General features: G+C 44.2%; 1 protein-coding gene across 7 annotated transcripts in view; it reads left to right on the top strand.

Moving 5' to 3' along the window:
* Positions 1–12464: 12464 nt before the first annotated feature.
* Positions 12465–24659, top strand: part of cacna1ia (calcium voltage-gated channel subunit alpha1 Ia) — a 149259-nt gene continuing 137064 nt past the window's right edge. For 5 of the 7 annotated variants that reach the window (XR_004213649.1, XR_004213647.1, XR_004213648.1 and 2 more), the window contains exon 1: positions 12468–13647. The gene's annotated coding sequence lies outside the window, so the exon portion shown is untranslated. Of the gene's footprint in view, positions 13648–24659 lie in introns of all 7 variants that reach the window. The other 2 variants (XM_031872136.1, XM_031872135.1) reach the window with 2 other exon arrangements.

Raw genomic sequence — 24659 nt, 5'->3', positions numbered from 1 at the left:
GACTTTTGTGACTCCTTCAACAAGCACAGTATCTATCAATAAGCCCCTTCCTTGGCGAGCAAAGATACTATTATCATATTTGCGAAACACCAAATGGCTATGAACTGATGCACAACGCTTACTCATCATTCATAAGAAGACTATAATGATTTAGATTCATAATTAGTATCCACATAGACTGAGACTACATCCCACCTCCTATCAAACAGCAGTCTTCATCAGTATAGAGGAGCTTATGAAGGCAGACTGGAGCTGTTTGTCTCCGTGAGGGATGAGTTCACGATTTCCCTGCTATGAATTCCTTTGACCAGCAGATGTTCACAGTGAACAAGACATGAATCCTCAAGCTATAAACACAATTTTATCTTAAATCTGAAATCTTCAATGACTGAGCAAGGCCTAACCTTGGTTCCCTTTCTTGTTCCGTAAATAGATTCTGTTTATATACCTCACAAAAGTCAAATGAATGAAATAAATAAATAAACGTAGCCATGTAAGCCAGAAGATGGCGCCATTGCTATATTAATGCAATTTACTTAAAGACGTTGGGGAAAATGTCTCAGTTCACACATTTGTTCCAACATTAAAGTGACAATTTCACAGGGTGGAATTCACAGAGAAATTGTTCGTGTACATGCAGAAATTGTCTGACCACTTTCTCTGCCATCAGCTGCTGTCAGAACTTAGGATTCCATATTGATTTGACCTTTTTCATTCATTTTTGACCGTCTTAAAATGACATAGCTACACAACATTAAAAGAACCCGAAATGACTTCCTCTGATCTTGCAACGACGGTCCGACTGAAGCCTGTGAAGAAGAAAGTGAAGCAATATCTTAAACAAAAACCCTACCATCTGACAGTTCTGTCTATCTCTGGCTGACCAGCACAACGTGTCCGACATGCATGGGATGGACATGAAAATCAAATCAAGGGCATACATCTCTGCAATCCTTTCAACCAGACACCCTTTTTAATGTGTGTGTGTGTGTGTGTGTGTGTGTGTGTGTGTGTGTGTTTGAGAGACTCGTAAGTATCATCATAATCTAATCTGATGTAACAGAGGGCAATGTGTGTGAGGCTGATTTTAGGAGCGACGGATGGAAAAGAGGAGGTGAAGAACAGGTTCCCATGCTCTGATCCTTCCAGACAAAGGCTGAGGGAATCATGCAGGATGACCTCTCTCTTTCTTCTGTTTGTCAGGACCCATTAACAGCAGTGACACGTGAGTGTGTCTGTGGCTTTGATGCATATGGTCAGTCTGACATGCAGGTTTCTCCAGGACATTCAGGTGTGTGTGTGTGTGTGTGTGTGTGTGTGTGAGATAGAGAGGTTATCAGTGCTCTGAAGCTACCCGGCAGTGTCAAAGGTGCTCTCTCTGGAGGAGGAGGAGGAGGAGGAAGAAGAGGAGGAGGAGGAGGAGGAGGAAGAAGAGGAGGAGGAGGAGGAGGAGGAGATTTGGTTGCCATGATGACCACAATTCAGTCCCTCTCCTCTTTTTTTATTCTCCACTCCCTGTATCTCTTTCTGTCTCACTCATGCTCCACCCCCTTCTTCTCTTCCCCTCAATTCTCCACCTCAAACAAATCTGCTTTTCTTTACATCTCTTTCCAACATCTTTCCCTTTCCTCCATCTTACCCTGCTGATTCTTTTCTTCCTCTCTGCCTTTCTCTGACAACTCGTCTCTCTCATTCTCCCTCTCTCTCTCAGTCATTCCTCAGCTGTAAACCCATCCCTCTTCCCGCACTCTTAATTGGAAATAACTCATTTTAACACTTCCCCTCTTCATTATTTTGTGGCAGACGAGATCAATATCCAGAGCTCGTTCTGCATCCACTCAGATCATTTGAGCGAGGCTCGATACTGACCTCTACCCCTGACTCCTTTGGTCACTGTGCTCATACTGATAATAAAACAAATAGTAGGTGGTGTGCGTGAACCAGTGAATGTCAAAGGAGGGGAGAGACACAAACCTGTGCTCCACTGTTTCACACGCTTACATGGGCTCCGTCCTACTGTGATTAAGTGTGTACGTGTGTGTGTGTGTGTGTGCTGTTTGTTTAGACACTGGGATGCCTATATGCGAAGGACAACCCTCCAGCCCTTTCACACACATCCAATCAAACACGTTAGGGCTTTGATTAACACATTCAAATCAACTGTCTCATATAGGCCCTGGAGGAACACACACACACACACACACACACACACACACACACACATGTTTGTGTGGGATTTCAGCAGGCAGACAGCAGGCGTATGCTGTGCTGTCAGTTCTCTAAATCTATTTCATGTGATGAGCACTGCGGATGTTTAACACATGCCTGTGTGTCCTTTACCTGTGCTGTGTCACTTATTCCGTGTGTGTGTGAATAAATGTGCTGGAATTTGCGGAATGGAATGATTCACCTCAGCTTACATAAAACCTTTGTCTATATTTAGCGCCAGCATGACTCCAGATTTCTGCAGCGAAGCTATCAGCCACACATTGAGATGTGCGTGGGCCCGCCCTGAGCTGACTGCGGTCCTGGATTCATGTTCTGCGTGGCCACCTCATGAGGTTTTATCTGAGCAACATGAATACATAACCTGTTGGGTACAGCATAGTGCAAGTATTACCCCGGGGAGTTTGGATGAAGATTGGTGTTTATATATGTGTAAAGAAACCATAAAATGAAAACAAAGATACATAACAGCTGTGCAGAAGAAGACAGAGATCTGGGTGGGCTTGTGTGAGTTGTCCCCAAAGAGAACTGAAAATCAAGTCTCAAACAGAAAGGCAAGCAGTAAAAACAACAACAACAAAAGACAAACACAGTACATTAAATGTGAGTTCCCTGAGTGTGTGTATGGAGGTGGGTAAGGGTTGTATGGTCATGATCAGACAAATAGGTCTGCAGAGATGTTTGGTTTATTAAGATCAGAATGAGTGGTGTGGTGGTGGATGATTAGATTGTGCAACATAAAATGAAATCAAGGTTGTAAATAGAGTCAAACAAACATATAAAACAAACAGACATTTTGTGGATTATCACAAACATTTTTGTCACTTGTACAATCTTTGCAGAGCAACTTTTACCAAGGTGTTAGGTTGACTGCACCTGATGAATTCCTAATCAATTAGTCCTAAATATTAGCATAGCTTTTTAGTATGACTTTAATCGTTAGCCTACTTTTCATTCTTTCATTTAATGTTGTGCGAGGCTATATCTATATTTGGTGGTGGGAGGGGGGGCACCAGGGCTTACAGTGAGTGAACAGAACAAAAAAACAACAACACAACAATGCAATAAAATGATGGATGACGTCATTCATATAAGAAAAGGACTGGTTCTTCTGGGACACAGAGAGACTGCGTGGACTGGTTCTTCTGGGACACAGAGAGACTGCGTGGACTGGTTCTACTGGGACACAGAGAGAGAGACTGCGTGGACTGGTTCTACTGGGACACAGAGACTGTGTGGACTGGTTCTACTGGGACACAGAGAGACTGCGTGGACTGGTTCTTCTGAGACACAGAGAGACTGTGTGGACTGGTTCTACTGGGACATAGAGACTGTGTGGACTGGTTCTTCTGGGACACAGAGAGAGAGACTGTGTGGACTGGTTCTACTGGGACATAGAGACTGTGTGGACTGGTTCTACTGGGACACAGAGAGACTGCGTGGACTGGTTCTACTGGGACATAGAGACTGTGTGGACTGGTTCTACTGGGACACAGAGACTGTGTGGACTGGTTCTTCTGGGACACAGAGAGACTGAGAATGGACGAGCATAGAAGTGTAACGTGGAGCACATTGAGTAGGACAAAACCCGTCCCAGGATGACGTTCAGACAGGTGAGTAAAACAACAGACGGTGCGATAATCGTAACTCACTGAACTCAGCTGTTTTGTGTGTTGCTCTTTTTTGTTTTGAAGTGTGAGTCTGTGGGCAGTTTATATCCTCTCTACACCTCTGTGTTGGAGTGACAGGTTATTTTATTTATGTATCAGTTTAATAATATTGCAACCGCCGTCCTCAGCACGTTGTGTTTATGGCCGTGCATTTTTGTTTAATTTTTCACTGCACCACTTGACTGTGCAATGTTTTGTTGTGTATTCAGAATATGTTCTGGTTATTACGATAATGATGAAGAATGTTCTGCTCAGAGCAGTTCCGCACATGCAACTTGATATTCATAATGGCATGACTGACATTGATATTCTCTGGTTGTGCACTGCGGCTGCTAAAACCTGAGCTGAGCTGTGACCCCCGACACAAAGCTTGATTCTCAGACAAGAAGTACCAAATAAAATGTTTATCTATAAATATCTGTCAGAGGGAGAGAGCTCTATTGCGCACTTATCTCCATTTGGTGACATTAAAGGCCTTTACTGGAATCCAGTCGCTGTTGCAGTTTACTTTAAGTTACATTCTTTTAGGTTATAGGTCCAAATGTGAACATAAAAAACCCAAATGCATGTTTGCATTTAATTGGCTTCTGTAGTTGCTTCTGTATTTGTGGGGAATGCTTTGTACCAGTCAGTCTGCAGATGTGAAAGCCCAAGGGAACTTTACGCTTTGTCCCGGACAAACCGCAGAATGGCGCTGACAGCTTGGAGAGTACACTGTCACAAACCTGCCCTATGATAGTTACACTGTGTGTGTGGTGCGTGTGTGTGTGTGTGCAGCGTGTATGCACAGCAGCACAGGTGACCTTTTACACAGAGTAAGCCCTTTTCAAACATCAAGTGTCAGCCCTTAGCTTCATTGCACATATCTGGGTCATATTTGAAAGCTAATGTTATCAAACCTGAGTGAGTGAAATAGGTGAGGCACACAGAGCATTTTGATTTACATCATCACTGAACATGCAATATGTGAATCTCATTTTTTGGGGATTCAAGTTAAGCAGTTAATGTGCAATCTCTGTGTCTGCATAAACGTACTGTACTGTGTGTGTGTGTGTGTGACAGAGACAGCGAGGCAGACTGCTGCTATGATGCAGAGTTAATTGCCTATAACCTCCAAGCAGATTTGTAATGCACCTCACACATCTTGTGTGCAAGTCACTCACCTTGTTGTCTGCTGGGCTGGAATGAAGCTCATCGCCGTAAAAACGCCAACTTAAAGCACAAAAACCATCAGCACCGCTGGTTTGATGCTGCAGACTAAACTGAGAATATCTTGCATATCTGAAAACTGATCCGTATTAACGGATGTTGAATTCCAAAATGTCAAACTCTTTTGACATTGCAGGGTGAAGGTGACTGTTTGCTCTTGTTTTGCTAAATTCCAACCTTCAGGGCGTGTGGCAGAGAGAACAGACCTGGCTGCTCTGCCAAATCCCTGCAGGCTTATACGATAAACACAACGATAGACTTGTATGCTTTACTGAGCATTTTGAATTTTGATCTTTCACCTCTGACGATTAACTTTTCTTAAATGTACCAGTTTTTCACAGCACATCGACTTACTTGCCAGCGTCACTTGTTTATGCCTGAGGCACGTTCACTCCTTTTACAAAGTCACTTTGGATAAATGTGTCCACTAAATCCCTAAATTCTAAATTGAATTTGGGCCAGAGACCGTGCAGCATAGAAATAATTGTTTTCTAAGTCAAGCCTCCATTACAATACATTGATCTACATCGATGTGCAATCCAATGGGAGCATAAATTTACCTCCTAGAGAGCATGCAGTGAGTCATATTCAGGACGCGCCTTCATAAATCAAATGCCAAGTTCACCCGAAAACAGAATTTCCATTTAATGGCCCCATAAACTTGGACAGCCCAATCTCAATGCTATATTTCTGACCACCTCCTGATAGCAGTGAATTAAGATGCATATATATTATAGTGTCCAACAGCAAACTTCACGCTGAAGACAGTTACATTTATCAGCGTTTTTTTAAATGTTGGTACCCACAGTCACCAAACACTCTGGGAGTTTTGATGTACCCTTAACATCAAGTAAATAGTGGGCTAAATAGTGGGAGTTTCGATGATTCATATTTGAAAAGCAACAACACACTCCTCACCCATGCAGGGAAAACGGGTTCTCCTCATTCTAACAGTTCAGGAATAAAAGAAGATGCCTCCAGAAACTTTTTTTTGTTTGTTGTCTTCAGACGTCGTGAGAACAGAGCTGTCAAATGAAACATTGTTCTAAATGACAAAACTACGGTGACGGAGCTGACAAGAAACGCTTTGTGATTGTGGGTGTGCATCGGTGATAAATGAAGCAGAGGACACCATAAGCTCCGCCGTCGGTGGTGTTAATCGAGATAGCCCCCGCCCTTAGTTAGTTTCCTCACCATCGACTGTAAACACTGGGAGAGTTTCAAGCTGAATGTTCTTCAACATCCTCTCACCCATCTGTTTAGTCCGAAGTTGGCTCGCTTTGTCTAGCAGCTTGCATAAAGATGCTTTCTGTTATCGTCTCCCAGTTGCTTTCATTCGTTTGTGTTATTATATTCACTAAAGCGAGTGTGTATTTAGGTGCACGCATGCTCAGTCAGCGTATGTGACAGACTCCTGTGTTCCTGTGAAACAAGCTGTGAGAGGATTTGTATCGAGTACGTGAGGAAATTTAGTTTTTACTGTACTTTTTCGATGATTCTCTAAATCAAAAAAAGACTGGGTCAGGACTGACGGGTGGGCCGCAGGAAATCTTATTATGGATGCCAAATAAATTGGCAGAACTTCTTCCAGTCTTTTATTATTTTCTATCTGCAGTACACCTTTGGACCACATGAGGGAGCCTGAATGTTCGTATTGTTCTAAAAAAAAACATTGATGCTAGCTTACTTTCTGTTTGTTATGATGAGAGGAAATGAAAAGAATGAAATAGCCTGTGATCTGCAGCGAAATGTATTTTTTTGTTCTCATTTAGTATTAAACGCGGTTATGTTTTTAACATCACATGCATAAAACGAAGTTGTGATTCACGAATATCTCTTTACAATGACAGGTTAACCGATTGAAGATAATACAAAGTGATGTGCAATGGCAGTAAAAATGGTCGAATGGAACATCCTTTTATGCACAAATTTGCTCTTCTCATGATTTATAGATCAGGCCTATTGTGAACTGGGTCACTGTGGTTTGCCATTTTTAAAAAGTGGGTCCCCGAAAAAAAAAAGGTTTGGGATACAGGGATCTAGATGTGTATTCTTTATACCCCTGTTCAATCTTCTCTCTGGGTCGGCATGTGCTTTTAAAAAAAGAATATCCTCCTCTTTCGATAGTTGTGGTCACTGAGTCTATATTTGGTCAGGACCTGTCTTTGTGTGTTACTTCCGACAGAATGGACATACACGGCTATCTGATAAAAGTCCAGGCAGCGGAGATGACTGTCGTATTTTAGTATGTTCTCGATTGTACATCTCCCTCCTCTATGCCTTACCCCCCCCCACCCACCCCTCTCTGAACTCATCTCTTCATTTAGCCGCTCTGTTGCCTCGCTGTCGCCGCCACCTTTCTCTCTCTCACCCTCCATCTACCGCCGTCTCTGAAGAAATGTGCCCCCATAATCTCTCCCTTTTTCTTTTTTCTCAGGGTTTGCGCACACTCGACCCCTCAGGAAGGGTGAGTCAGGTGTGACCACATGGTGAAGGACTTCCTGGGGTTAGACATCAACCCAAAAACAAATCCAATCGCTTCACCGTATAGCACGCATTCCCCCGGCTTCTCCTTCAGATATGGGTTTTCATATCTTGCCTGCCTCTTGCCTCCCGCACCAGCCGCGCTGTGGTCACCGTCCTATCTCGGCCCGGTGTGTGTGTGTGTGCGTACACGTGCACGTCTGTGCGTGTGCTTGTTCATGTGTGTCAGGCTTGTTCAGGTCCCTGCACTGTTCAAATGATATGCATGCTGTCAATCTGAATCAGTGTGTCGTGGCTCTCCATTCACCCACACAGGGAGTGTGTATGCATAATATTGGGGCATAAGAACACACACACACACACACACACACACACACACACACACACACACACACACACACACGTGCACAGTATTGCTTAGAAATACACAGGATAAAATGATATTGTGTGTGCTTGTGCAATGGCTATCAAGTTTTACATGACATGTTTTACAGGTGGGGGCAGATAAATCTCGCTCCTTCTTTTCTTATATCTGTTCCCCCTCGTCCTCATCCCTTCTATTTCTTCTTTTTTTTGTTCATGCCTCAACCGAACCCCCCCCCCCCCCTCACTCACACCTTTTCCCGCCTCCACCATCAAACCTTAGTGGCCTCCGCTGTGCTCCACTTGCTACTTTTCTTGTCTCTCTGAATGTTCAGGATCGATAAGAGCCAACTGCGTAATAGAATTAGGCTCTAATGGAAAGTACAAACTAGCTTTCTATTTACTAAATCCCTCCAGGGGGGTTCTGGGTAGGTAAAGAGCAGACTGTGAAATGAGACTGCAGTCGAAGACGTACGTGCATGGTTGTGTGTGAGTGCGTGTACGTGTGTGTACGTCTTTGTCCGTGAGGGGAAGAAAGATACTGTAAATAGACTGGAAATCAAGTTAAATTGGTTTAAGTCCTGCAGCTGCTGTCTTAATGTCAGGTACATGGATTTTTCCACAAGTGATGATTTTGGCTGAGGACAGCAGGATATTACACAGCATTTCTACGTGTGTTTTGTTTTAAAGCAAACACCTCAAATATGTCAGATGAATACATACAAATATCTATAAGGACATCAGGGATTCCTAGTAAAAGACGATATGTTAATGTGTATGTTTGTTTAATACAGTATTGGCAACAATACAAAATGTCCTAATGTTGGTATAAGGTAATGAAATATTAATGAAACAAACCACTTTTACACTGAAGTTATTGTAATTCAGCTGGAGCTTTATGGGAAGCAATTAAAATGATGCAACTCTTTCTCTCTCTCTCTCTCTCTCTCTCTCTCTCTCTCTCTCCTCTTACCCTTCTTTCCTCTCTGCTAGTCATTCTCTCAAGTGACATTGAAAGAGTAACATGAGCCTCAGCATGGTCTCGACATGACTGCTAGACATTCAAGGGCTTATCCACTAAAGGGTGAACACTTGTCCAGTCAACTGGGACTCTGAATGTTTCATAAGAACACGGAGGGGGGGGGCACTGTTGTGGTTTCACATGTCTGTGTGTGTGTGTGTGTGTGTGTGTGTGCAGAGAGGGGAAAAAACTGGCAAGTGCTTCACATGAGACATAAAAGACACATGTCATGTCACATGAGATTACATAGAGAGAGATGTAGTCTACATGCTGACAACTAAAGACTAAACGTCCACAATCCTCAAACTGAACTAGACAACACAGCAGGGTATACTTTCGGGTGTGGCTGCCTCGTGTAGACTGTAGTCAGGTCTGGGAATTGTCCGTGTGATTGTCTTATAACCTCAAACCTTTCACAGTGTGCTTTCACTTCATGAAAGTTAACTGTAACATTTTGCTTGCCTAAAAATGTGTTATTCAGTGTTCATTTGTACTTGGCACAACCTCAGTCTCGCTTCTGGTTGCAAAGAACCAAGATGGCAACGGCCAAAAACCAAGATAGCGACTGCCATAATGCCACAGTCGAGGCTTAAAAACAACAGTCCTCAAACCACTGGGTGACGTCACGGTGCCTATACGTTCACTTCCTATATACAGCCTATGGTGATTACCTGCATGGTCACAGTGAGAGTTTAGATAGTGGTTGTGTGGTTTGAGCCTGTGGCCCTAAGCACTTTCCTCCACATCCCTCCATGCTTCAGGTACCTCCAGGACTCCCCCTTATCTCTACCTAGAGAGGGAGAACACATAGTTTCACACATACACACGGCCACTAATGCACACACACATGCACACACACTCACACACACCTTGGGAGCCTATCTCTTCCCAGCACCCCTTGAAGCTGTGTTCAACTGGCATCTCTGTAGCAACCTTTATCAATGCGGTCATCAATCCTCTGCACAGCTGGGTGTCATATTCGTCTTATAAACATTACATGCAGACAATGAAAAAATGATGATCTTCACTACTGCTATTAATGTAAAAAGCCTCTGGTGTTCACTGTACAGGTTGTACTAAAAATCACATACTAATGTTATAGTTTTTTTACTGATAAGACCACCACGTTGTGTTACTTCCCTCTCCATATTTACGGTCTTATTGCTTTGCTTCGTAGTGATGCACTTTACTTGATGGGAGGAGATTTGATGTGACGTGGTGTTCCACGATGTCATGCAATACAAAACATGATGTGGACATTTTCATCGGCACATTGTTTTCAGTCATTCCCACACTGTTTGGTAACGAATACAACCTAATGAGTGCAGCAATGCCAACGTGTCTCCTTCCCAAACATTTCAGCAGCAGTAACACCGAGTCAGTGACTTATCCAGTGTTAATAATATCCAATGGAGATCAAAAAAAGACTAGTTTGAAAGCTTCTTAGTCATTAAAACACAAAGGGTACCTATAGCTTTGTTATTTTTTTGTTCTGCATGCTAATTTACTGACCCAAGCATTGTGTTTCCTCACAAGTACCAACCCACACAAAGCACACAGTCAGCAAATAAAACCCCCTCAGTTCCGACTGTGCTCCCTAAACCTCAATTATTCACAACTTATGAATAACGCACTTTACCTCAAGCTGGCAAGTGGGGGTATTTTTGCACATGACGTCTTGAATTAGTCATAACCACACAATGGCAAAACATACAATTTTCATCCCAGCCCTTTTTGCGTGCAGGTTATAAACGTGCCATAATAAGTATTTTGCTGTCGATACACGTATGGAGTGTCTAAAACTAACCCGCAAGCCTCAGCTTCAAAGCTGCATTTTAGTGTGACTGACCTGGCATGTGAAGGAATGTAGTCATGTTTAATTGATCTGAAATCTCTGCAGCTCTCCCTCTTCTTATTGCGTGGTTCAGTGTTACTTCTAATGAGTGAAAAACAATACAACCCGTTTTGAGCACTTCAGACCTAAAAGGACAGTTCAACCCGAAATAAAAAGTACATTTTTTTCATCTTACCTGTAGTGCTATTTATATATATATATATATACATAGATCTCGGTGTTTTTGTGTGAGTTGCCTAGTTTTGGAGATATCGGCCGTAGAGATGGTGAGGAGTCATGGAGGAGCTAATCGTTCCCACATGAAACTGATCACAACAAGGTCTGTTGACTGTCTCTTTAAGACATTCTGTAAACACTGTGACAAGGCATGGAACATCCTTAATCAATCTGTTGCTATGAACTACATTTAGAAAAATGAATAACCATCGAATTAGCTGCTACAGCCCCTTTTTAATTGTTGCACATTGTGTTATGCCTGATTAGATGGGTGGAATTAAGATGTGTCCCTCCCATGAAGTCATGAGGTTGGAGACATGATATGTTAATCCTCATTAATGAGGACCACTCAGACTATTTTGGGGGGAAAATAACGTTCCCAGCAAAAAAATAAAATAAAGATTGACACATGTCATTATATGTTTTAGTGGTTAAAAGAAGGTGCTACAGTTTTGAAGTGTCTCTCAAGTTTGTTGGAACATGTTGACCAAGTGCTCTGACCCCTCTGGAGGAGGTTTAGGCAGATTGATGGAGCGAGTAATGGCCTTTTTATGTGAGTCTTGAAAACAGAGAATTTTCAGCACGCTGGACAGCGCCGACAGGGCCCTGCTCGCTCGTTAGCTGACCATGGTGCTGAAAGAATATAAAGTACGGCACTTTCTATATTGTGTGTGTGCGTGTTTGTGTGTGTGCGTGTATGCGTGTGTGTAGTCATGCCCCCCTCGTCCAAATACGATTTAGTTCTCCTTTTCATCTACATTAAGCACCTCTTGAGGCGTCTCTCTCTCTTTGTCTCTCTCTCTCTCTTTGTCTCTCTCTCTCTCTCTCTCTCTCTCTCTCTCTCTCTCTCTCTCTCTTTCTCCCCTCAAGTCTTGACTCACTCTCTACAATAGACAGTATGCTATCCTATCATATGCCAACATCATAACCACCCACTTGCCAATATGATCCGCCGTGCTCTTCGTCCGGTGCGCCCCCTCCGCCGCCCCGTGGTGTTTGAATCAAAGTTGTCCATGCGTGAGTCTTTCGCTTCCACGCTGCGGATGGTGCGTCCGCTTGTCCGATCTCATGAAGACATGACACGTTCAACCAGATTATCCACCGCTCTGTGCGTGTCTGGGCTATTTATGTGGGCGTACTTATGCCACGTTTGCCCTGTGCCTCAAATCACAATGCTGGTGTGAAGTGATTATGAGGATATAATAAGCATGCCTCATCAAATATTTAATCTGCCATAAACCATTTTCCTTCAGACTGCCATTCACGCACGCCACACACATGTACCCGCGCACCGCACACTCGACGCAGAGAGGAAGCGGAGTCCAGCTCCGCTTCCTCTCCTTTCCCCATCTATAGTGTAACACTCAATTCAATTCAATTTAGGGAGTGATTTACTGCTGTAACCCAAGCACTGTCCAGATGGGACTAAATAAATCAGTGTTCGCTATATAATGAGGAGCATGCCCCCAAATCAGCAGTGCGTTACTCTTCATTCAGGAGCTTATTGTTGCCCGTTTCATAAATATCTCTCTCTCTCCCTCTCTCCCTCTCTCTCTCCTCTCTCCCCCTCTCTCACACTCAGAACTCTTCGCTGAGAATTCAACCACAAGACCAGGTTTTGACGCGCCGGAGATGCATGAATAAACCCATGGAGCTTGGGAATACTTTAAAAAGATCAACTTTTTCGGAGCATCTGATCTTTTGAAGTGGAGGACGTTTTTAAACATTTGTTTTTTTTCACGCATGCATTTGTCAGAAGCCATCCTTGGGTAAGCCTTCATGGGATATTTTGGCTGTATGAAGAGGCTGGCTTGACAGAGGCGCCCCTCGCGTGTTCCACCGGGAGGAGGACATGGGCGCACGATGAAGTGGAGCCTCGTAGAAAATGTTGTATTTTTGTCCGCAGGTGATTAACTGTTGCAATTGGGTTTGAATACAGGCACGCCTTTTGGATACAGCGTCTGGGAATAACAAGTTGAGCTCTGAAATTGGTGTCGGAATGGTTTGACGAGAAGTGAAATGTTCTTCGTGCCAATTTGGAAATGGAAAAAAAGAAGAGACGTTGTTAGAACATGCTAGATCGGACAGATATTTTGCTCTTGCTTAGTGGGATTTTTTTTTTTGCAGCGTGCTCAGTCAACGTGACCGTGGTTAAAAAAAGTGTTCCCGAATTCCTTAGCACATACAGCTTAAAGTGGAACTCAACGCATTGGTTATCTTTGACATCTACCGGCTCGACACCGGCTCGTTTAGGGGCCCCTAAATAAACTTAGCGGGTGAAAAACACTGAGAAGTACCGTCTAATTGTCTTCTTGGCTTTCTGGAAATGTGAGTCCAGTGGAGACGAGCGCGCACCACACAAGAGTCGCCAAGGCTGCAACGCACAACCCAATCTTCCATCGGGGAACCGGGCTTTGCGCCGCAGCATCGCGACGACGTCCTCGCTTTTTCTCGCCGTAATGCCTCCTTTTGCACCGATTCCACAAATGGCCAGTGGATAGTGATTTCCCATGGTTCACACCGGCCAGGTGTCTCAGAGAAGGCGAGACCTCCGCAGTTTTGTTCAGTAAATCCTGGACACACCTTTTTTAATGTCAGTCAAGGTAAGTTTGGCCTATTTCCACTTCTCTTTCAAAGGAAAGCTGACGGAGAGCGCTCGGATGAGGCAGAGTTGTTGCTTGTTTATTAGACCTGTAGCCTCACTGATCCGACAAGTGATCCTTTTTTTTTTTTTTGGCGTTTTTCTCTTCAGATTTCTGCAAAGAGCGTGAAATGTTCTTTGAGAACAATGGGAATTGTGAATACTTAGACGGAAATTCAATTATAGATTTTACAACAGTATTTGTGTTTAGAATCAAACCAATAATTTGAGCAAACATTGTCACTGCGTGACTACAGTCAGGCCACAGTGTTTCTGTATTTCAGGGACAGTCTGCAATACCTTGGACATGTTCATTATTAAATGGACTCTGTAATCAAGATTATGATTCACTGAATTATCTTATTTTCCTCATAACAACACATTTTCTTTTCTGGTCAACTATTAACAACGCCAGTTAAATATGTTTTGCTCTCAAATCCTCGACGCTGTCCATGGTGCTGAACAGTATTCTGTCACATGCCCTGGAAGTTGATGGCCTTCTATATTATGTCGCAATACTCCATTATTACACCAGAATCAGCACTGACAAAATGTGATGTTGGCGACCTCACTGCTGACCTTTTTTGAAACTTTCAATGAAAATATGCCTTTATGACAGTGGTGATCAGTGATCAGACAGACCATGATCTCAGTGGAGTGACCGCCCCCTCTCTCCTCTCCTCTCCTCTCCTTGCAGCTGATGTATGTCATTTTTATTTGACGCTTTGACAAAATAGTCCTTGTTACATTTATGACTATAAAGCATATTGAATGAAAAAAAACAAAAAACAATAGATGTCGTAGATCCAAGTGATGGATGATGCTTTTATATAATTCGTTTTTTTCATTCAAGCACAATAATTTAAGGGTAAAGGGACATTTGTTATTGCATATTTATGGTCTGACTGATTTTGACTCCCTACCAGTGGTTGCTTGTAATTTGTCTAGAAATGTAAGCTCACTCTCCTGCTGCACCCATTGTAAGTGACTCCGCATAAAACTGCCATCTTAAAGTCTACAACATAAACTAATTAGATTGCATTCACAGACACCCACATTGCCTCTTTATTAGTCCCAGTTGAAGAGAAATAGACCTCCAATATGCCGTCCCAAACTGAATGTTATTATCAATGCTGATAATGACCGAATTTCTGCTAATGCTGAGGCCATTCTTAAGGCCGTACAACAATGAAATGCACTGTGGCTGCATAATGAGAAGCAGCTGGCTGTTGTTCTAGGTGAACTCTGATCCTTGGAACAAAGCATCAATAAGCCTGATCATTAATATCCATCCCCCTTCCCTTCTATTGATCTTAGCTTTTGACATTGGCGTCTAACCTCCGGCACCTGTATACAGCAGGTCTTATGTTGAGGGGTACAAAGAGCTTTTCTGTCCAATCCAATCATGTTTGTTTCTATCAACTCTGAAAATGACTCGCTACTTCAATATGTACATGGAAATACTTTTAATCTCCCGTGTTGGATAAAAACTGTAAGGGACGTTATTAATGGTATCAGTGACTCCAGTGTCTTATTCTGGAAGAGTGCCACTACACTCTGACATTCACAGGAGTGGGTGTTCGGTAGCTCGTGTCCTTGAGTCTGTCTTGCAGCTATTGTAGGGTCAGGATCTTTGGCAGCCGTAAACAGGAAGTTAACAAATTCTCTGCTGTTGTTAAAAGAGCAAACACTGCAGGGAGAAATGCCAAAAATCCTCAGAATAAAAATGAGGAGGAGCAACTTGACATGTCCTTTATAGACCAGGGTCAAGGTGCTCTTTCAGTTTAGGAAGCCACTCGCATATTTATACCTTCTTTCGCACTTTCCCAGACAAAAACACTCACACGCACATAAAAGCACAGTCACAGTCGGACGTCAGGTCTGGCCCGTGTGAGATCCAGTATTGTGGATCACCATAGGGGGCAGAGAGAGGGCTTTTATAGTTCTTTTGTAGCAGCCGTTCACAATGACCTGAAAGTAACAGGGGGTGGCACAAATAGAGAGAAAGGGTGAGTGCATAAAAACATCAGATGCAACGAAAAGCCGAAGAGAGAACAAGTCGGAGAGATGGGAAGACAAGGAGATGATCAGGGGATAAAAATAATTGAAAAACTAAAAAAGAAAAGACATGAAGCAAAGCAGGGAGCAAAAGGGAAGTGAAAAGGTGTAAAGATCTAGCGAGACGTTATGACAGATGGAGAGAAAGGGAAGAAGAGATGGAAAGGACAAAGGGCTGGAGGGAGCACAGAGAGAGAGCGAGAGGGACAGCAAGCGGGAAGGGAGTGGGTCTGCAGTGAATGCTGGTATTATTCAGTTAGGTGAAACGATCGGTTTATGCTCGACAACTGTCTGGTGACGGCAGCCACATACTGCGCCTTGAGAGCCTCCTGTGAAGGCCAGAGGAAAAGAGAGAGAGCGAGAGAGAGAGAGAGACACGGAGGGAGGCAGGGAGCGAGAGCAGAGAAGAGGTTTGGCAGCTGTGACTGTCGATATTCTATGATGGTGAACAAAGAAAGAGGAAATGTGATGGGTGGAGGGACAAACACCAGCAGAGAGAGTACAGTAAGACATGACACGAAAAGAGGAGCATGCATTGCAAGAGAGACAAGCAAAAATGAGAAAAACTGACAAGATAACACATCTGAATCTTAGTTGTTTTCAGTTTGTCTTTAGCTTCATTGATATTATGAGAATTTATCTTTAAGTAAAGCCAAAGGGTAGTTTAAACAATACTCGGAGGCTTCTCATTGGCCTGCTTGAAGTATGAGCATCATACATCGGGTGGTCTGGACTTCAGACGTACCCTGTTCTTTCTCCAGGTGTGTGTGGTTGTGTGTGTGTGTGTTTCTCTCTCTCTCTCTTCCTTGAAATGTCAGTCACTGTGAAAGCCACCGGCAGGCAAGGCTGTTGACTCATGTACTCACCCACAGGCTCTGCACTTGTTTCATACTGAACGCGATTGTAGCCAAAGGGGTGTGTGTGTGTGTGTGTGTGTGTGTGACCATAGAGGTGTGTACACGACAGAATGCATGCAAAGAACCGTAGAAATGGGGGATCAAAGAAAAATATACACAGGTCGACAAAATAGTATAAACACCTCGTAAAGAGGGACTTTTTTTTTTTCACTAAATCACTATTACAAATGCAGCTGCTCAGGAGAGTCACATTAACTTGACTAGCTCGTTTTTACAGTCTGTCCAAATGAATAAAATGCATAAAACTCTTCAGCCATTAACAATTTAAGAGAGGTAGGGGGCCCAGTCTTGATGTTTGCAAAGAGGACAGTAGGTTGGCACTCACCAAGAGAGATTGACATTTAACATGATAAAGAAATTACAGACGGAGATATCAACGCTGCGCTGAATCAATACCATGCTGACAATGAATCACAAAAATACCTTGATAGTTTTGTCGCAAAGTTGCATGTACTGTATGTGCTCAGCCAATCGGGAGGCTCCGACTCAACCCTTATGGGCCTGTCTTCATAAAAGAGCAGTAGATGCCCTTTTCCTTTTCTACTTCGACAACAGCAAATGACAACTTGGGTGAGGTTGTCTTCATTGGGACTTCTTCCTGGCTCAGCTTGTTTGCTTTTGGTGGAGCTGCGCTGACACTGTTTTATTTTCAGCTCGCTAGCCTAGAAACAAATATTTCCATCCATCCATCCATTTTCCACCGCTTATCCGGGGTCGGGTCGCGGTGGCAACAGGTCAAGCAGGCCGACCCAGACCTCCCTCTCACCGGCAACATGTTCCAGCTCATTCTGGGGGATCCCGCGGCGTTCCCAGGCCAGCTGGGAGATGTAATCTCTCCAGCGTGTTCTGGGTCTTCCCCGGGGTCTCTTCCCAGTTGGACGTGCCTGGAAAACCTCCAGTGGGAGGCGTCCAGGAGGCATCCTAATTAGATGCCAGAACCACCTCAGCTGACTCCTTTCGACGCGAAGGAGTAGCGGCTCTACTCCAAGCTCCCTCCTGATGACCGAGCTCCTTACCGTATCTCTAAGGCTGAGCCCTTAGAGATAGGAATGAGGAATGAGGAAACTCATTTCGGCCGCTTGTAGCCGCGACCTTGTCCTTTCGGTCACGACCCAGAGTTCGTGACCATAGGTGAGGGTAGGAACGTAGACCGAGTGGTAAATTGAGAGCTTTGCCTTCCGGTTCAGCTCCCTCTTCACCAAGACGGTCCGGTGCAGCACCTGCTTTACTGCTGCAGCCGCACCGATCCGTCTGTCGATCTCCCGCTCCATCTTACCCTCACTCGTGAACAAGACCCCGAGATACTTGAACTCCTTCGCTTGAGGTAGGCACTCCGTCCCCACCTGGAGGGAGCAATCCACCGGTTTCCGGCAGAGAACCATGGCCTCAGATTTGGAGGTGCTAACTCTCATCCCCGCCGCTTCACACTCGGCTGCAAACTGCCCCAGTGAATGCTGGAGGTCACGATCCGAGGAGGCTAAGAGGACCACATCATCTGCAAATAGCAGAGAGGCGATCCCGAGACCCCCGAAACTGACGTTCTCCGCCCCCAGGCTGCGCCTAGATATCCTGTCCTTGAAAATCACGAACAGGACCGGTGACAAAGGGCAGCCCTGGCGGAGGCCAACACCCACCGGGAACGTGTCTGACTTATTGCCGAGAATGCGGACACAGCTCCTACTGCAGTCGTACAGAGACCGGATCGCCCGTTGTAACGGGTCCGGCACCCAATACTCCCGCAGCACCCCCCACAAGACACCCCGAGGGACCCGGTCGAAAGCCTTCTCCAAGTCCACAAAGCACATGTAGACTGGTTGGGCAAACTCCCAGAACCCCTCCAGTAGTCTTGCGAGGGTAAAGAGCTGGTCCACTGTTCCACGGCCGGGACGGAATCCGCACTGCTCCTCTTGAATCTGAGGTTCGACAAGCGGTCGGAGCCTCCTTTCCAGCACCCTGGCATAAGCCTTCCCCGAGAGGCTGAGTAGTGTGATACCCCGGTAATTCGAGCACACTCTCCGGTCCCCCTTTTTTGAAGATGGGAACCACCACCCCGGTCTGCCATTCCATGGGCACTGATCCCGACCCCCATGCGACATTGAAGAGGCGTGTCAGCCAGGACAGCCCAACTATGTCCAGCGCCTTCAGCATCTCAGGGCGGATCTCATCCACCCCCGGCGCCTTGCCACCAAGGAGCTTTTTAACTACCTCAGCGACCTCTGCCAGGGATATGGGTGAGCCTCCCCCTAGGTCCTCAGGCGCTGCCTCCTCTGCAGAGGACATGTTGGTCGGGTTTAGGAGTTCCTGAAAGTGCTCTTTCCACCGCCCGACGATGTCCTCCGTCCGGGTTAGCAGTTCCCCCCCCTGCTGAGAACAGCCTGGGGTAAGCCCTGCTTTCCCTTCCTGAGCCGTCGGATGGTTTGCCAGAACATCCTTGAGGCCAACCGAAAGTCCTTCTCCATGGCCTCCCCGAACTCCTCCCATGCCCGAGTTTTAGCATTCGCATCCACCGCAGCTGCAGCCCTTCTGGCCTGCCGGTACCTGTCAGCTGCTTCAGGAGACCCCTGGGCCAACCAGGCCTTGAAGGTCTCCTTCTTCAGCTTGACGGCTTCCCTCACCTCCGGTGTCCACCACCGGGTTCTCGGGTTGCCGCCACGACAGGCACCGATGACCTTCCGGCCACAGCTCCTAGCGGCCGCGTCCACAATAGAGGCTTTGAACATGGTCCACTCGGATTCCGTGTCCCCAACCTCCCTCGGGATGTGTGAGAAGTTCTTCCGGAGGTGGGAGTTAAAGACCTCCCGGACAGGGTCCTCCGCCAGACGTTCCCAGTTCACCCTCACTACACGTTTGGGTTTGCCGGGTCTTTCCAACCGGTTCCCCTGCCATCTGATCCAACTCACCACCAGGTGGTGATCAGTTGACAGCTCTGACAGTTGACTAGCTCGTTTTTACAGTCTGTCCAAATGAATAAAATGCATAAAACTCTTCAGCCATTAACAATTTAAGAGAGGTAGGGGGCCCAGTCTTGATGTTTGCAAAGAGGACAGTAGGTTGGCACTCACCAAGAGAGATAGACATTTAACATGATAAACAAATTACAGATGGAAATATCAACGCTGCGCTGAATCAATACCATGCTGACAATGAATCACAAAAATACCTTGATAGTTTTGTCGCAAAGTTGCATGTACTGTATGTGCTCAGCCAATCGGGAGGCTCCGACTCAACCCTTATGGGCCTGTCTTCATAAAAGAGCAGCAGATGCCCTTTTCCTTTTCTACTTCGACAACAGCAAATGACAACTTGGGCGAGGTTGTCTTCATCGGGACTTCTTCCTGGCTCAGCTTGTTTGCTTTTGGTGGAGCTGCGCTGACACTGTTTTATTTTCAGCTCGCTAGCCTAGAAACAAATATTTATCATCTGCATATGATCATTTCCTCACTCTGGCTTTCAGAATAGGCGGAGAGAGCATGACCGATAGCGGTTGCTGTCATAGCTGGTGAAGATAAAGTGAGAGTCGCTGTTCTTGTGCAAAACACAAAGGTTTTTGTGACAGAAATAACGCCTTGCTTTTAGACTCTGAAGGGCATTTTCCTCTAAAAGCTGAATGTTGCTGTACTGTAAATCTGTTCTTCCACACTGGCCTTACATAAGGGATATACTGTATATATATCTATATAGATATATAAATATATCTATATATATTCAATAGTGTCTGCACAGATATTTGCAGTCATTATTTTACATCTGGAGCTAGAAGAAGGAGCCGTCTGTGTTTTGTATCACTTGTTTACGCATATACAGACTTGTATTCATGTGAGTGCTTGCACATGGTGTGTCCTTACAGTATCACATTTAATCCAGGTGTTTTTCACTCTGTGTGCTCAGGTGCAACAATGGTTACAAACCCGCTCACACACACACACACACACAGACGCATCTGCAGCTAATCTCTGTTGACAAGCAGCAGTCGCCCCATCGCACAACATCCCAATTATAGACTGTATGCGGCACAGCATGTGGGGGCGTGGATACGTATGTATTTAGAATGATGTGTTTGTTATGTCAGGGATTATTGCGCAGTCTTCTGGCTTCATGACAGGTGATAGTTGCTGGTTAAACTGCCGTTCGCTCTGTAAATAGAATGTGCTGTTGGATTAGGAAACGGAGGTTAAAGTTTTTCGGATGATTTTAGAATTGAGATTTTCCCATGACATCTTATGATACCGTGCAGGCAGATAACAACAGGATATGTAAATCTATGCGCAATTATGTCATTCTCCTGATTTATTGTTCTGAAAACATGACGCACTGGTGGTCTTGTTTCTCTATTTATGTAAGGTAGAGGGATTTGAACTAATAATCTTCCCTCACCTGAGTCACCACCTTCCAATCATTTATTTTATGCACAATAATGTGTTCACATATTTAACAACCCCATTTGTATAAATCTAGACGTACTACATAACGAATAAAATCAAGTTATAATTCCGAAATTGTATCTCTAACTATAGAGATAGTTTGAGATAAAAATGTGCAGTATGCTATAATGTAGCCAGCGGTGGCTATGCTAGCTTAGCATAAAGACTGGAAACAGGAGGAAGAGCTAGCTCACAACCCCTTATGAAACAGCAACATGTTGGTTGTGTACGGATTAAACAAACTACACTTGACCTGTTAATTAGTGAGCTTTAAATGTGCTGACAGGCGGACTTTGTTACCGTTGGAGAAAGCCAGGCTAGCTGTTTCCGTCTTTATGCTACGTTAAGCTAACTGGATGCTGGGGGTATAGCTTCATATTTACCGCATAGATGTGAGAGTGGTATCAATCTTCTCAAAGTGAATGAGATTTATCTTTTACAATTTATCTTGTTGTTAGACTTAAACTATGATATATTGTGACAGTGTGTTACATCTTTATACCAAAATGCTCACAATTTGTTGCCACGAAACGGCTTCCTTATCATGTTGAGTTTAATGTGCAGAATCTCTTTCAGCATACTGTACAGTAATCAACACAACACCCCTTTAACAGCGTAGAGGTTTTAGAGGAAAAGAGTGTGTGTTACAGAGAGTATGCTATCTAGTGTTTGATGGAATATGGACCACAATACGGCACCTCAGTATGTCCCGTTGTCCCAGAAACATCCAACCTCACACCTGCTCTCCACATTAATGATCAGCTGCACTAACCTGACACAAAACTTCACACACACACACACACACCACTCCACCAACAAACTCCCTTTAATCTGGTGCATCTGACCTTAGTGGCATTAAACAAGCTGCTCAGTATGTAAGACACCAAACTGTATCAGGAAACAATTCAAATAATGAAATATAAAGTGGACGATGACCAGTCACTCCTCTGTCACCATAGAGTTGTTTTGACGTAGTACATAAATACGATGCTTATCGAAAAGACAAAAAACACTTTATCCACTGATATTTCTGTCTCTTTTAACACACTCACATGCACCTGTTCTTTCCTGCGCTCTGACACATGGACTCATGTGGCCCCTTGGTGTGCATCTTCCGCAGCTGTTTTGTCACCTGTCGTGGGCTGACACCAGTAAGGAAGGCCATCTCAGGCCCGCTCTACCGTCACTAAGCCATTTTGACGGACACCGCGTTCCCCACTCTGCTCGCTGCTCAGTGATGTGAACAAACGGCGCTCCCGCCTTGACAATTTGTGACCCTTTTTTTTTGGAGTCAAAGTGGCACTCCCATGGCGTAACTGTCTTATGGTGTTTTGCTTGGTTGATTGCATGATTAATGGATCATTTAGCACTTGCGAGGGATACGTAGAGTAATGTAACAGAATAGTTTAGCTTTTAAATTCCTCTTGGAAATCGTTATTATCAATCATAGCTTAGAAAATGCTTCTGAAATGACTCATCTGTTACTTGAAAAGAAATAATTCATGCAGAATGATTGACGGTACAATTTGTGGCAAATTACGGTGATTTTTTTCAAGGCGGTAAATTACTTTAAGTTTGAGTTTTTCAGTGATAAAGGTGGTAACACTTCAAACCTTGATCATTTATATTCATGAGGTACAGAATGATAAGATGCTGGTTTTTCTTTTTGAAAATAGATGCACACCTGTATGAAGCATTATAGGCTCTGCAATTACAGAACTCACATTTGGCGATTACATTATCAAGGAAGTTGTGACATTTCTATTTATTTATAACTGTTGTATGTTACAGCAACAAATATATTTTGCTCACTGCAGTACGAGATAAAGAAAACAGCCGTTATGACACACTCCAAACAGTTTTGTAGAGTTTGTTCAAACAACAGCAGCTTTGGCTAAGCAGTCTGGAGACCCAGGGACACGTTTGAGTGGATGATACTAGTTATCTCTCGAAAACAGCTCTTTGCTCTGTCTGATTCTATCTCTTGTTCTCAATTCAATTCAATATGTTTTATTGGCATGAGAATAACAAAGACAATGTTGCCAAAGCTTCATGGCTAAACATTCTAACACAGAAACAGATCCAAGAATCTGTTGCTGTCTAAATGCCAGGCGTTCCATTATTTCCCATTCACGGCAAGCGAAGCCAATGGAAAGTTGTGATTTCTGATCAGACATGAGATTGATCTAACATCAAAGGCAGTGTGCCTGCAGTGACAAATACCACCAGTTTGCAGCGAAATGAGCACTGCTATAAAATCATATCTGATCATTCTTTATGATCAGTCATGCTGTGTATGTGTGGACAAATTCACAGACACATACGCACTTCCTCAGCATTGTCATTTGCTTGTAAATTAAGGGTATTAACATTGACTGTTCTCTTGTTGTGCGTGTGTGTGTGTGTGTGTGTGTGTGTGTGTGTTTAGATGAGAAAGACAGAGCAAACTTTCCCATGGCTGGAAGCCCGTTACGCTCTTTCGATGCTCTCCTCCGGCTCACTCTCACTTTGGACTCGCCTCCCGTCTTTCCCATCGCATTGTATTGACATGTCACATATCAGAGGAGGTTTCTTCCTTCACATAATCACTTTTTAACGCCTTCAAGGTCATCACGATTAAAAACAGCAACGCGATCACACATCGGAGACATTTTCATCTGCAGCATTGCCATCATCTCTCCACAAATAAACATCATCATCTCTGTCCCTGTCATCATCAGCTGCATTACCGCCATCATCATCATTGTAATTATCATTACCATCATTACGAAATAAATCTAATCATAACCATCTCATCGCTTTTCTCCCTCTGCTTCTCTGTCAACATCAAGCGGTCTGAGCGACTTAAATAGGCTTTTATTTGACTATTCATGTTTTCTATATCTTGCGGACCTTTTATCTCTTTCTACTATGGAAACCTGTACATTGTGGCCCTTTTCTGCATCATAAGGCCACACACACACACACACACACACAAAACTGAGAGCTGCAGGGCTTAAAATGTCAGCCCTCACTCTGTCTATTTGTTGATTGATTGATTATGGACTGTGTTTGTGAGTGTGTGTCCATGTGCATGAATTACAGCTGCCACAAATGTTAAAGACACACAGGCGCACAGACCGTTCAATGCCAGTGACTCATTTTAGTGTTTTGCAGTCATGCCTCTCAATCTATCAATCTGAATATCCTCGAGGTACTTGTGTAGTTTAGTAGTTTTCATTTCCACCCACCAATCACACTGCAAGTATTATTTGGTGATTTAACAACTTGTCAAATCCGTCAGGCAGCCAGTTTGTCAGGAAACAACGTCATCCCTCTAGTGACGTTTGGATCCTGCTCCTTCATCCTTAGTCTCACTGACGTGTTACAATGCATTAGTCGAGAATCATAATGATGTGAGGTAAGAGTTACGGAATTTGAGTAATTGTTGCGGTCATACTACACGACATATAACAATAGCTGGAGGTGACATTGATGGAGTTTGGAAAGGAGAAGCCTGGAAGGCCAAGTACGTGCAGGCGTGTGTGTGTGTGTGTGTGTGTGTGTGTGTGTGTGTGTGTGTGTGTGTGTGTGTGTGT

Source organism: Anarrhichthys ocellatus, unplaced genomic scaffold (genome assembly GCF_004355925.1).
Source record: "Anarrhichthys ocellatus isolate YVR2014 unplaced genomic scaffold, GSC_Weel_1.0 scaffold62, whole genome shotgun sequence".
NCBI lineage: Eukaryota > Metazoa > Chordata > Actinopteri > Perciformes > Anarhichadidae > Anarrhichthys > Anarrhichthys ocellatus.
This window is presented reverse-complemented; position numbering and strand designations above follow the sequence as displayed.